This window comes from Sus scrofa, chromosome 14 (assembly GCF_000003025.6).
Source record: "Sus scrofa isolate TJ Tabasco breed Duroc chromosome 14, Sscrofa11.1, whole genome shotgun sequence".
NCBI lineage: Eukaryota > Metazoa > Chordata > Mammalia > Artiodactyla > Suidae > Sus > Sus scrofa.
Window position 1 is genome coordinate 101,923,805 of NC_010456.5, and position 13,580 is coordinate 101,937,384.

Sequence of the window (13,580 nt, forward strand, 5' to 3'; positions counted from 1 at the left end):
TACTCTTGTAGTAAATCTGCACTGCCTCTTTTGGATAAGTCCTTAGAGGGGAGTAAACCTAGAGTTAAAGTGATTGAGTTCTGGAGAAACAATTTCCATGGAAATTGGGTAAGGGATCTTGATTTTGTGCAAGTCGAATTCATAATTTTTTTTTTATTCAGACTGTGGGTATAGTTCATGCTAAATTCACAAATTCCAGATGTTCATTTCACCCAGAATTAAGATTTTGCATTCAACAACTAACCTTTTTTACTATTTGGATAAAAACCTTAGCAGCCTCCAAAGTAATAGTGCCTCCCAAATTCCCAAGGTATTGCAGTAAATTTCCCATAATGCTGCCCAAATTCCCATCCTCCGAGATGGGCAATTAGAGGTTTTTTCCCACCATGATAATACACTACCTTGTAAAATCTTTGTTACAGCACTTATTATATGGTAACTGTTTTCTTCTTAGTAGGCTTTGAGCTCCTTGAAGGCCAGGACTGTGACTTAGTCATCTTTCCACATCCAAATCCTATGTGTCTGACATAAAATAGGCAATCAATGCATTAAATACATGTGGAATGAATGAGATGATAACTATAAGAATTTGACATTCTCCTTGTGAATAAAGCATAGGATAGAATGTCCATTTACTGTTAAAATAACCTTATGCCTGGATTCATAGTAACACAAAGCAAGAAAAGAAAGCAATGATATTTTATAGTGCCCATTTAATGATATATAAGGCTGGAAGAAAAGTAGCAGTTTTTCACTCTATGGTGAAAGTTAATTTTAAAAAGTAGATACCTTACAGCTCTTTGACTGCTGGGGCATTTTTATGCATATGCCATTACTGCTCGATCTCCTCAGAGAGCTTTTTTTTTTTCTGAATAAAATTGCAGCTAACTTCTGCAAAAAGCTGATATCATTCTGCCACTCAGAAATCTTACACTGTATCAGAGTCGCTGCTCCAAATATCAGCCAGCACACCCAAGCTTGTCTGGAGTAACGAACAGTCAGTACAGCAGCAGATTTTATTTCAAAGCCACAGTGGGACTGAATTAGCTTTTACCTTCTTAGGCACTAGACAAAATGCTGTTTGAGTGTATCATTACTAAGAAACAGTAGAGTCTGTTTTTTCCCTCTTTACTCATACCTGTTTATTTCTACAACCTATGAAGCTCTCACATAATTCAGGAGAAAAATATCTCCTAATGACAGATCAAGGAATGCCTAGAGGTAACCTGAAATTCACATGGGAAAACACACTGGGTTAAAATCTTGTCTTGAGCGCTAGTATTTGGAGGGTATAAGTTAGACACTTCTCCATTCTTAGAGGTCAGTTCAATAGCAAAATACGTTAGGTGTAAATTAAGTGTCAGACAATATACTGGGTTCCTAGTGGGTACTGGAGATAAAAAGAGGAATAAGTTGAAGTGGCTTTTCTTGAGGGTCTCACAGTTGGTAAGGAAAACAAAACAATAAGACACATTATAAGGACACCCAGAGAGGTGTTGGGCTCCTAGAGGACAGACATATTTTCTTCCAGCTCTTCTTTTGTAGTTACATTCATTGTGGAACTTTATCACTTGTAACTAAAGAGTCTTGAATATTATAGTATTTTAGTCCCAATAAAACCGAATCATCATTTCCTAGTCTCTCTGACCTACACCGTTTCTCCCCTGGGATCCACAGCTGTGCCCCTGATGTTTGATCTCTGTCCTCCTCTTGCTTTGGGAACAGTTATCAGCACCTACTGCCAGAACACAGCTGTCATTTCCTGGTTTTCAAATTAGTCATTTGGTTTACCTGGTTACACACACCTCAGTTTTTCACTCCAGGTTTTGTCTCTGTCTCTCCCTGGGTCCAAACCATAGCAACCCAGGCACATAATTCTGCTGGCAAGCTGTTGAATGAAGCTGCCAAATGGGGACTTATGTCCATTGTGTCCAAAGGCCAGCAGATTTATTGTTGTGTCATGGAACCCAAGGGGACACCTATCCTCTCTGGTTGCCACTCAAAGAGCCAATGAGGGCAGATTAGGTCCAGTAGAATGGACATGTAATTAAGCACATCATTTCATATTTACTCAATGAGCATTTACTCAGCATCTTCTGGGTGTCGGGCACTGTACTAGGAACTGGAACTTCAGAAATGCTCTTATGTAATAAGTGATAGGTCAAACAGAGGAGGTTGACATGAAACCAGACAGTTACACTGTCATGGACACTAAAGAGATTTTGAGGGAGCAGAGCACAGACCTGGAGAACTGAAGAAACCTCCACAGAAGTGGTACCATTTCAGCTGCGTCTTAGGAGACCAGTTCTTCAGGGACTATGGAACAGTGTGTTCCAAGGCAACTGGAATGGGTTAAAGTGCAGTGTGATTGGGGAATGATTTTTAGTGTAGCTGTGGGAGGAAGAAAGATTGCTCTAAGGATGGACAAATTCTGCCTGAGGGATTATTTCCCTGCCTGTGCATTTCTTGTTATGTTTTGCCTCTCCTTAAGTGGAGGACAATCTCCATTTTCCCTCTTAACTGCCAGAGGCCAGATATCTAATAACTCGCTATTCTCAAAATGTTAATTTCAACATGTTTTTTGGGGGAATGTTACATTTCTCACTGTGACCATGGATGCTAAACTTTATCAGGTGGTATCCAACTGATTTGAAAGAATGAATACAGTTCTTTGAAAGTGAAATTTACCCAGCAATTTACCTTTAAGGAGTACTTAAGACACAGTGCATCTGATTCAGTTTTACCAACATACGAAATGGAGCTCTGCAGCCTGTAAACAACTGCTCTAGTGATGTACTTTATACCTGTGAAATGATCTTGACAGCTTGTAACCATCAAGGAGAGCCTTTGTGTTCTTAAACACTTACAGGATGAGTAAGAAAATGATTCCTACTAGAAGCATTCACACTTTTGGCATTTTGATTTTTCAAGATTGAAGATGAACAATTGGGAAAGAGATGGACTAAACCAGTGATTCTCAAGCTGGATGTACATCAGAATCACAAATGGAACTTGTTAAAAATAAAGAGGGAAGGATCTGGAAGTCAAAATTTTAAAAAATTCCATAGGTGGCTTTTCTGCACAATCAGGTTCGTAAATTCCAGGATTTGATGACTTTTTGTGGATACATCCAGTCAAAAAATGTTAGGCCAATTTCTGGGTGAATAACTTTAAATTATGTTAAAAAAATCTACCTGGATCTAAAAAAAAACAGTACAAATGAACATACATGCAAAACAGAAGAGACACAGACACAGAAAACAAATTTGTGGTTAACTCATGGGAGGTAGGGGGAGAGATAAATTAGGAGTATGTGATTAACAGATACAAACTACTGAATATAAGATAGATAAACAACAAGCATTTACTATATAGCACAGGGAATTATGCTCATTATCTCATAATAATCCATAATGGAATATAATCTGCAAAAATATTGAATCACTACTCTCTATACCTGAAACTAACAGAATACTGTAAATCAACTATCCTTCAATTTAAAAAAAACACTTATTCAAGACTGAATTGTATAAACAGAATTTGTTGGAATAGAATGCTTACTTTTTTTTTAATTGTATAAGGTGGTTTTAAAAACTGTACTTGACCTCTACCCATTCTGTGTGTCCAATATAGCAATAGATACACAATATATATAGTTCAGTATAACCGAGCATGAATCTAGAGTTCTCCTGTCATTTGTGTTTTTCTCATTCTTATTAGCAATACCCCTCTTACTTGTGGTCACTGACTCGTAAGTGTCTTCATTCCCAGGCAAACTCAGGAATGCACTGTTACTTTTCTTGGTGAAAGCAGATAATTTCAAACTGTAGAGCATCTATAAGAATTAGGGAAGAAAAGATTAACTTTCTGCTATTCTCACAGGGTTGGTTGTCTTTTTAAAAAGCACTGACTTAGTGTTAAACCATTTAATAAAAAATTATGAGGTTTACAATAGAAAATGAAATTAAATACGCATTTTTGAATAACAAAAAAAAATTACATTTGTTCTTTCTCTCATGATGCTTTAAGCATTTGCTGAAGTTTGAAGGACCAAACTGGTGATGTCTGGATCAGTGCCCTACTGACCCAAATGGGGAAGAGAAATAGAGAAAGGAGAAACGTGTGCTGACAACCATGCCAGAACCAGGTGGAATGAGAGAGGGATGTTTTTTCCGAGGCAGAAAGAGGTGTTGCTATCAGAAAAGAAAAGAAGAAGCCCTGCGAGATATAAAACATAGGTCCGCTGTATCTTTAAATCAGACTACATTGTTATTTGTTTCCTCTAAAATTAAAATTTCATAAGGAGGTACAAAAAATAAGGCTGTTTCATTTAGATTTTTGAGTCATTTCTAGAGCAGAGCAGAAAGGTGTGCATACATTAGCCACTTTGTAAATGCCACAAGAAAAGAAGAAAGTTAGTAGGCAGGCATTTCCTGCATGAAAAAATTGTGTTGATATGCTTCAAAGAGGAATATGGTTCTAAATGCATGCTAAATTAGACACAGAAATAATTACCAAACAGTATGGTTTTGTCAGTTAAGTCTTAAGATTTGCATATGAGATGAAAATGAACCATTGTTTTGGTTGTTGTCCCAATCAAAAGTACTGTTCATTTTTGTCAAGGCTGTTTGTTATTGAAATAAGCAGAATCAGGCATTCTACTTTCCTAAGTAACAAATGCAGTGAGAAATTACTAGTTGTTATGTGTCCTTTGACTAAGCACCATTTCCCAAGGCCAGCAGTTTGTCCAATAGTAACAAGTGATGAACTTAATTGATGACCAAGCCATCAAATAGACCTTAACTCCATTTCACTTCTTTCTTCTGCTTTATTTACTCTCACTTTGATTCCTTGATTTGTCTTTCTTCATGGTCTCTCCCCATTTTGCCCAGTAAAATCCATTCAAAACCCCATTCTCCATTCTTCTCACATTATCAATTTTCTCTAAAGGCTTCATTAGAATATTTCCTTTTCCCTACTTCTTCTCTTTTTCCTTTTTCTCCTGTCCCTCTTTCCTCCAAGTTACTTCCCTATTCTTGTCAAGACGAATATCGAGTTAGAGAAGTGTATTGAGAAGAGGGTTAGGGAAAATGAAAAAAGTGTTGAAAGAGAGGGAAAAAATAAGAAATGAAAGGCTTAAAGACAGTCCATTGCTTTGCTATATAAAAGTAGAGACTAAAGCAGACCTTGCAGATTGAGAGAAATTAGAGGGAAAGGTCATAGTCACTGGCCATTTGCAAAGATTTTAAGCTATTCTTTTGGACTTCGAAGGCTCCTTTCTGAAGGCCAGTCAAGTACAAGAGGATTCCTCCAGGTGTCTAAAGGGAGAGAAACTGTTCTTCCTTCTCCATGTCTTGGAAAGCAACTTTAATACAAAGGTTCCCAAGGTGGGGTGTGGGAGGAACAGAGAAACAAAATCAGCTTTGACACAACAAAAGAACTTGGAAATGGAAAAACTGAGTAGACAAACACTGAGAAATATATTATTGCTTAGGTGTCTCTTGTGGCTCTAAGTGGACAACTTTCACTAAAGGCATAAAGTAAGGAGGTCATGACTTTTGAAGACTCATTGTGAAAGGATAAAGGTTTAGGCAGCTGTATTGGGGTTCATTCCATAATTTTGTAAGGTTCACTTTTATTTTTAACAATGAAAGCAAATCTAACTTGCCATCTGAATTTAGACTTGCTAACCAAACACAATGGCTTTGAGGCATGGATATCATAAACTCACAAGGTTTTGGCAACTATGACTCATCTGGAGGGCTTTGTGGGGAAAAAAGGAGATTTAGTGAGCCAGACAAAATAAGATGTGACTTTTGTCTTTTTCTTGTTGTTATTTAGGGCCGCACCTGCGGCATAAGGAAGTTTCCAGGCTAGGGGTCCACTTGGAGCTGTAGCCACTGGCCTACGCCAGAGCCACAGCAATGCAGGATCTGAGCTGTGTCTGTGACCTGTACCACAGCTCACTCAATGCCAGATCCTTAACTCACTGAGCAAGGGCAGGGATCGAACCCATGTCCTCATGGATGCTAGTCAGGTTCGTTAACCACTGAGCCACAACAGAAACTCCAAGATTTAACTTCTAATTTCAGCTGCAGTACACACTTGTCTTAATGATTTGCACAAGTGGTGGTTCCAATGCAATCTTACAACTGTGAAATGGGGTGGGGGGAGATAATGGGCAGAAGTAAATGTGTTTTTCTATGAAATGACTTTCAATAAATAGTGAAGATGTATAATGTGAAGGATTACTAAATATCCAACACATGCATTTATACTAGATAGGATTTTCCCCCAAACCCCTTTCTTACTGATTTCTATGTTGACTATATTATTGTGAGGATATGTGGCCTGCGTCACTTCTGATTTAGAATGTATTGAGGTTTTCTTTCCATACTAATAAGTGCTTAATTTTTTGTGAATTTGCCATATGTATTTGAGAAAATCTCTTCTGCTAAATAGTTCTCCCTCTCTAATCAAGTTTGGTGACTTAGTTAAAGACATAAAAACCTCTTTTTCTTTTTCTTTTTACTTTTATTTGTGTAATAAAATCTTCCACAATGATTGTGGATTTGTCGAGTTTTCCTTATATTTCTATCAGTTTCAGTTTCATATCTCAAAATTACATTGTTAGGTATATATAGGTTCATAACTGATAACTTTTGGGTGGCTCACAACTTATGATCAATATGAAATATTCTTCTTTCTCTTTTTGAAGTTTTTTTTTTTTTTGCATCACAATTGATTTTGTCAGAAATTAAAATTGCTGTACTTGCTTTCCTTTTGGTGGTGTGGATCTACAATATAACTTTCACTTTTTATTTTCAAGATTTCTGCTCATTGTTCTGGGTATATCTCTTATAGACAGCATAGTAGTAGATAGTTTGTTTCATTAGTTTCTTTGGGACTTTTGCCTTTCAATAGAAGATTTTTGTTCAGTCATATTTATTGTTTTGGACTTAATTATCTCTTTTTTTGGTTATTTACTTACTATGGTTTCTTGTTTATTTTTTTTTTCAGCTTTCTGCTTTTTATTTGATTTTCTTCCCCCTCTGAGCACATTTTCCTTTAAGTGGTTTGGAAAGAATATGTCCTATTCTAATCCTCCGTTGATTATATATTTTTAATCTTAAATTGGCTTTATTTTTCTTTTTGTTAAAAAGTATAACTTTTATTCAACTACACTTTATGTACCAAAAAAAAAAAAAAAGCATGCAGATACGTTTTCACGAATTGTCTATTTGTAACCAGAACCCAGGTCAAAACACAAAAAGTGAACAGCAACCCAGAAGCCTCTCTCCTGCTCCCTCCCAGTCACTATTCCTCTCCCAAAGAAAAATACTGTTCTTACTTCTAACATCCTAGATTCATTTTGCTTAAGAACTTTATATAAATCCAATCATACTCTTTTCTGTTTAGTGTCTTTTGCTTTTTGTTTGTGAAATTTATCCATGTAATTTCATGTAACAATAGTGTATTCTGATTGCTATAGCATATACAGCATATAGTATTTAATACTCGATTCCTGCAATTTATTTATTTACTGTTGACTTTTGATAGTCAATTTGGTTTGTTTTTGTCATTGTAAATAATTTTATGAACCTGCTTTTCCCTGTCTTATAGTGAAGACATTACACATCAGTCCAGTATGTACACCTAGGAGTGGAACTACAAGTGTCATAGCGTCTCTGTATATTTGATTTTACTAGACTTTTAGTAGGTTTCCCAATGACACACTTCCACACCTTTTTTATCTTAGAGTCACAGGGTACCATCCTTTGTCCTCTACAGTTTAATGATTCCTTTCTATTTTCCCAGGATAAAGACAACTCATTTTCATCTCAGTGTCACTGACACTGTCATTGCCCATTTCTCTTAAGGTAAATCTTCTCCCACAGCTGCACCATATGTGGCCTGGTCTTTATGACCCAGGTAAACACAATATTCAACAAACCAGTTCCCATTGGGTTGTTCAATCTGAATGTGTGAGATTTCTTCCTCTCTCACTTTCTTTTTATTTCTACCCCATCTCACTTCTTGTTGAACTTGGTAAAAATAAGAAAAAATGGTTGAGGATCTTTTGGCATAATAATACTTGAAGTTAAACAAAGGCATTGGGTCTCCTAATGGCCACAAACCCTGGAGAGGTGGAAGAGACTTTTTTTTTTTTTTTTTTTTTGCTTTTTGCTTTTTAAGGGTGCACTAGCGGCATATGGAAATTTCCAGTTAGGGGTTGAATCTGAGCTACAGCTGCCCACTTACACTACAGCCACAGCAACTCAGGATCCAAGCCATGTATGCAACCTACACCATAGCTCATCATAATGCCAGATACCCAACCCACTGAGCAAGGCCACAGATCAAACCCCCATCCTGGATACTAGGCAGATTTGTTTCTGCTGCGTCATATTGGGAATGTCACTTTTTTGCCGCTGTGAGGTAGTCACATGCATGAATTTTTCTCCTATTTAAACAATGAGAAAGGGTTTCTCTATTTCCTTGTTTTTCCAATTGCAATGCTATAGGGGTTGCTTCTCCTTAACCCCAGGTTTAGGGTATAGTTTTTGGCTCAAAAACATAGCTTCCCCAAGCCCTTGGAGTTCCCAAGGGGTCAGAAAACCTGCTCTAAGACACACACACCCCACCACACACACACCTGCATAACTTCCTAGGGAGATTTTGCTAATGGCCAAGCTCCTTCAAAGACCTTCAACATTCAAATGCTTGCCCAAAGCTTCTCTACCTCTGGGACTATGGTTCCTGCCTAATGGAGAGGTAAACAAAGTTCTGTTCCTGCCTTTACCTTTATAGCAATGGTGTCATAAAGGCTATTCTGGGGTCCATTTTTGTTGTTGTTTTACTTTGGAGTTAACACAGAATGGGACCTGGAAAGAATAAGACATCAGCAACACAAGTAAGTACCATCTTCTCAAAATATCTACTCATAGAAACATTTGTTCTCTCCGTCTGAAGGGATAATTTTTGACAGGAGAATACATTTCTGCATATTTCTAGGCTTACTTATATCCTCTACAATATTCCTTACTTGGGCTACTTCCTGCCCAAATTCTCTTCCTTTGGTGATAATATAAAAATAATTATATAAAATGACATTTTGAGCATTCACGGTACGCCAGATTCTGTTTTAAGCACTTTGTGCATATTATTTCATTTAGTTCTCTTTACAGGCTCATGTGTAGGTGTTATCATTTCAGTTTTACAGATTCCAATTCCAAGATTACCAAAGAATGAGAAGAAAAGTCCGATTTTGAATCTAGGCCTTTCTCATTCAGTTCCTATGCTCTATCATATATATAGTTTGTGATTATCCTTCCTCTGTTGAATTGTGGCTCATAATTCTTTATCTTTTTTTAATAATAATATTAAATTATATTTAAGTGATCTCTGTGTGCTCAGCCCCCCTTTAAGAGAAATAGAGAAAGGAAACAAAAGGGAAAAAAAAACAACCTACAAATGAAATTCTAATAACCCAATGTTAAATAGAAATTTCACACTGCATCTGCCAGCTGTTCCATTGAGGTTGCGACTGTTATATACAAGAACAAATGAATTACATGTTTTGCTAGTCTAAGTTTCCAGGCTGAGTCTGTCTCTATCCTTAATGGAGTGTAGTTCGAATGGACCCTTAACTGAAGCCAATGACTTCATTTAGGGCTCATCAAAGGAAACCCCAAGAGGAAAAAAACCTAGGGAAGAAAACTTCTCTTAAAGAGTGATGTGTCTCAGTTTCCAATATGGCACCAAGTTAGGAATTTTTAAGGATAATTTTGATCTGGCTCGACCTTACAAACTTCTCTTAAAGAGTGATAAGTCTCAGCTTCCAATATGGCACCAAGTTAGGAATTTTTAAGGATAATTTTGATCTGGCTCGACCTTACATTCTGAAGAGTTTCATCTTCATGCAAACTATGGCACTTTTACTGTGACATTTGTAATACCAGAGAAGGGACATTAAAAGCCATTTGGAATAACCCCCTCAAAATAAAAAGACATAGACGCTCAGGCAGGAAGATGTTAAATGGCATATCCAACAAAACTAGAATGAGTTAGCCTAATCCCATCCTGTGGGTGGTAGGCAGTGGCCAGGACTAGGACTCAGTGCCTGAGTTATAGACCCAGCTCTGCTATTCCTATCTGTGGGCTTGTGGAAAAGAGATTTCATTTTTGTCTATTCATAGATGTTCAATAGAATATTACCTCCTCTTTTCTTTTTGCTTCTGGTAAGTGAAATAATCCACGTAAACCTGACGTTTAAAATACTAGTCTTGTATACATAGAAGGAATTATAATGGTTATTATTTTATCTATACCAGCTGCCTCTTTCTACCTTTGTCCTGACTCTTTTGTTTCCTCTGTCTCTAAATTTTTTTTTTTTTTTTTGTCTTATTTAGGGCTGTACCCACATATGGAGTTTCCCAGGCTAGGGGTTGAATTGGAGCTGTAGCTGCTTGCCTACACCACTGCCATAGCAACACAAGATCCGAGCTGCATCTGCGACCTACACCACAGCTCATGGCAATGCCAGATCCTTAACCCACTAGGTGAGGCCAAGGATTGAGCCTGAAACCTCATGGTTCCTAGTCGGGTTCATTTCACTGCGCCACGACGGGAACTCCTGTCTCTCTCTAAAGTCTTAACTGTCCCTCTGTTTGATGCTTCTCTACCTGTAGTTGTATCATTCTGACCACTTTGTAGATGTTTTCCTATACTTTGCCACACTCATAGAGCATACAGTGAGGCGGGTCTGGAAAGAATTAGTCTGTGCAGATAGGTGACACATAAGCCTCTCCGTTACAAGCGGAGAAAAGATTTTTAGTTGTCATCCTTCATAACTTTCTTCTTCATCTTTCCAACAAACTAACCCTTTTTTACAACAGTGGAGTATAAATAGGCTTGTGAGGAAGGTCCAGGAAAAGGGCTTGATTGGCCATTTACGTGTACATTAGTGTATATGGTCTTACATGTGGGAGTGACAATTGCTTATCTCCCAATGCAGAGGTTTTTTGCACCCACTAAAAGTGATGGAAGTGAACTCTGGATGCGATGACTGAAATTAATAGTGTCACATATGGGTTAAAATTACAGGTTTCATCTAAAAGCATCCTGAGTGGAGTAAAAGCTCTGAGAATTACCAGTTTTGTGACTTACAGCAAATTACTTAATCTTTCTGAGTCAGGTTTTCCTTATGTTAAAAATGGATGTTGGAGGTGTCAATGAGTGTTCATCAATTGTAGCAAGATGAACAAGATGTCGCAAGATATGTGGTGGGAAATATTGATAATGGGAGAGGCTATGCAAGGGTGTGGGCAGGGGATTTATGGCACATCTCTACTCTCTCTCAATTTTTTTGTGAACCTAAAACGGTCTAAAAATAAGTTTTCAAATAAGAAAAGATATGGATGTACTGTTTTTACTAACCCTATTAATGTTTCTATGAAAATAATAATGAATGTATGTAGAGAGATCATGGTGTTTTTAAAACACAACTGCAAATTCTCTGACACACCTCCCATCCAGACTTGGAGTGTATGTCCCTTCTTCTCAAACTTGGACAAGACTCTGTGATCACCTGGATGATCAGAATGCAGCAAAGGGACACAGCCTGGCTTTCAAGTCTAGAATGGAAAAGACCACGCAGCTTCTGTCTGTTTTCTCTTGGAATTCTGAGAACCTTTACCACCACTTGCACTAGCTAATGCAAGTTCACTATTTGGAGAGATCCCAAAGAGGGAGGGAGAGAGAGAAGGACAGAGAGAGAGAAAGAGGAGTCTAAGCCTCAGGTGGTCCGGTGTCCAACTTCTGAGCCTTCTAGCCCAGGTACAGTGTGAGTGAGTGAAGAATCTTTCAAGATGATCCCAGCCCTAACCATTGTCTGCAGGCATCTGGCTGAGAGCCCTACAGGATGAACCACCCGACTGAGCCCAATCCACCCTCAGAACCTTGAGAAATAATAATAATATTATTTGTGTATAAGGCATCCTTATCGTTATATCCAGAACAGAGCTGAATACCTAAGGTATTATTCTAAGTTTTGTTCTGTATTTTTAATTTATTTAATCCTTCCAGCTCTATTATTCTTCCCAGTTTACATATTGCACAGGGGGTATACAGAGAAGTTAAATGCAAGAGGTAGGGTTTTTTTTTTTTTGTTTTGTTTTGTTTTTCTGTGTAACAAATACCCCCTAATCTAGCAGCATAAAATAATCATTCTGCTCATCTGATTCTGGCTAATCTGATCTTAGCTGGCCTTATTCATGCATCAGTCATGAGCTGTTGGCTCACTGGGGGCTGGGGATTCTGCCATGGCCTCACTCACACTTCTGGCCATTGATGAGCTGTTATCTTGGGATCCTAGGGTGACTGAGCCATGAGATCTCTCATTACCTGGCAGGCTAGTCTGGGCTTGTTCATATGGTGGGGGCAGCATTCCAGGAGAATGAGTGAAGCATTCAAGGGCTCCTGAGGTCTAACCTTGGGACAAGTACAATGTTATTTCTGCCATATTTTTTGCATTAGAGCAGGTCACAAGGTCAGCCAAGAGCCAAGGGGGTAAGGAAAATACTATCTGCCCCTTGATGGCAAATCATGTTGCAAACAGTGAGGGTACAGGAAGGGAGATTCTTAGGTCCTTTTTGCAACAATAAGCCGTGTTATGTAACTTGTCTGTTATTACATAGGTTGTAAGTAACAGAGCCAGGAACTGAACCCAGGCAGCAGGGCTCCAAAAAGCATATTTCCTACTATGCCACCCTACCTCTGAGTATATGATAGCTATTATTCGTGGTGAAAAACCCCCTAAAAGACAAGCTGGTTCTTATATCAAATCAGGATTCTCAAAGCTTTCAGAGGATGTTAGAGCAGATAGTTTGAATCTTTATTTAATCACTTACCAGCTCTTTATTCTTGGGTAAATTATTCAAAATCCTTGAATTACAGTGTTCTCCTATGAAAAATGATAGTTTTGGAAAGAATTAAATAAGATAAAAAGATATGGCGGTTAGTTCTACTACAACACAACATATGCATTCCCTAAAATCACTGTGCTCTGCAAAATTACACAATAAAATCCACAAGCTTACAGGAAAAATGAGGTTAGAGGAACTGCATTAAAACATCGGTGACACACAATAAAAAAAGAGGACTCTTTAAGAAAACAATAGTGCAATATTGCATGATTAATGGTTCAGAAATACATAACTACTACAATAAATATGGCCCTCTAATTGAGAAAAAGACCTAGAGTTTGCTGTGAAGCTGGACGTCAGAAGAGTTGCAACTTGGAGTGGTAGGTGGGGGTAATCTGAAATCAGAAGGAAAGTTGTGACACTGGAGATGGCGGAGTTGACTCAGGTGCAGAGCTGGGGCAGCTGGTAGGTGTTTGAAGTATCGGCATGTTTACACATTGTGTTTCCATATCAGTTCAATTCAGGCAAGTGAAGTTTTTTTTTGTTGTTGTTTTTTTTTTTGCCTAGAGGTTCCTGTGGACAAAACTGTATCTATGTAAATTCACATTATATTGACATCGTTCCCTAATATAACAATGGTTTGGGAACAAGGCT

The 13,580-nt window shown here is 37.9% G+C and overlaps 1 long non-coding RNA gene across 1 annotated transcript; it reads right to left on the reverse strand.

The window, feature by feature from the left end:
* LOC102166772 lies at window positions 342–13,084 on the reverse strand. The gene is made up of 3 exons (XR_002338530.1): window positions 12,912–13,084; window positions 3,736–3,835; window positions 342–522 (listed from the first exon to the last, which is right to left on the reverse strand). It is a non-coding gene; the product is annotated as an uncharacterized LOC102166772 (long non-coding RNA).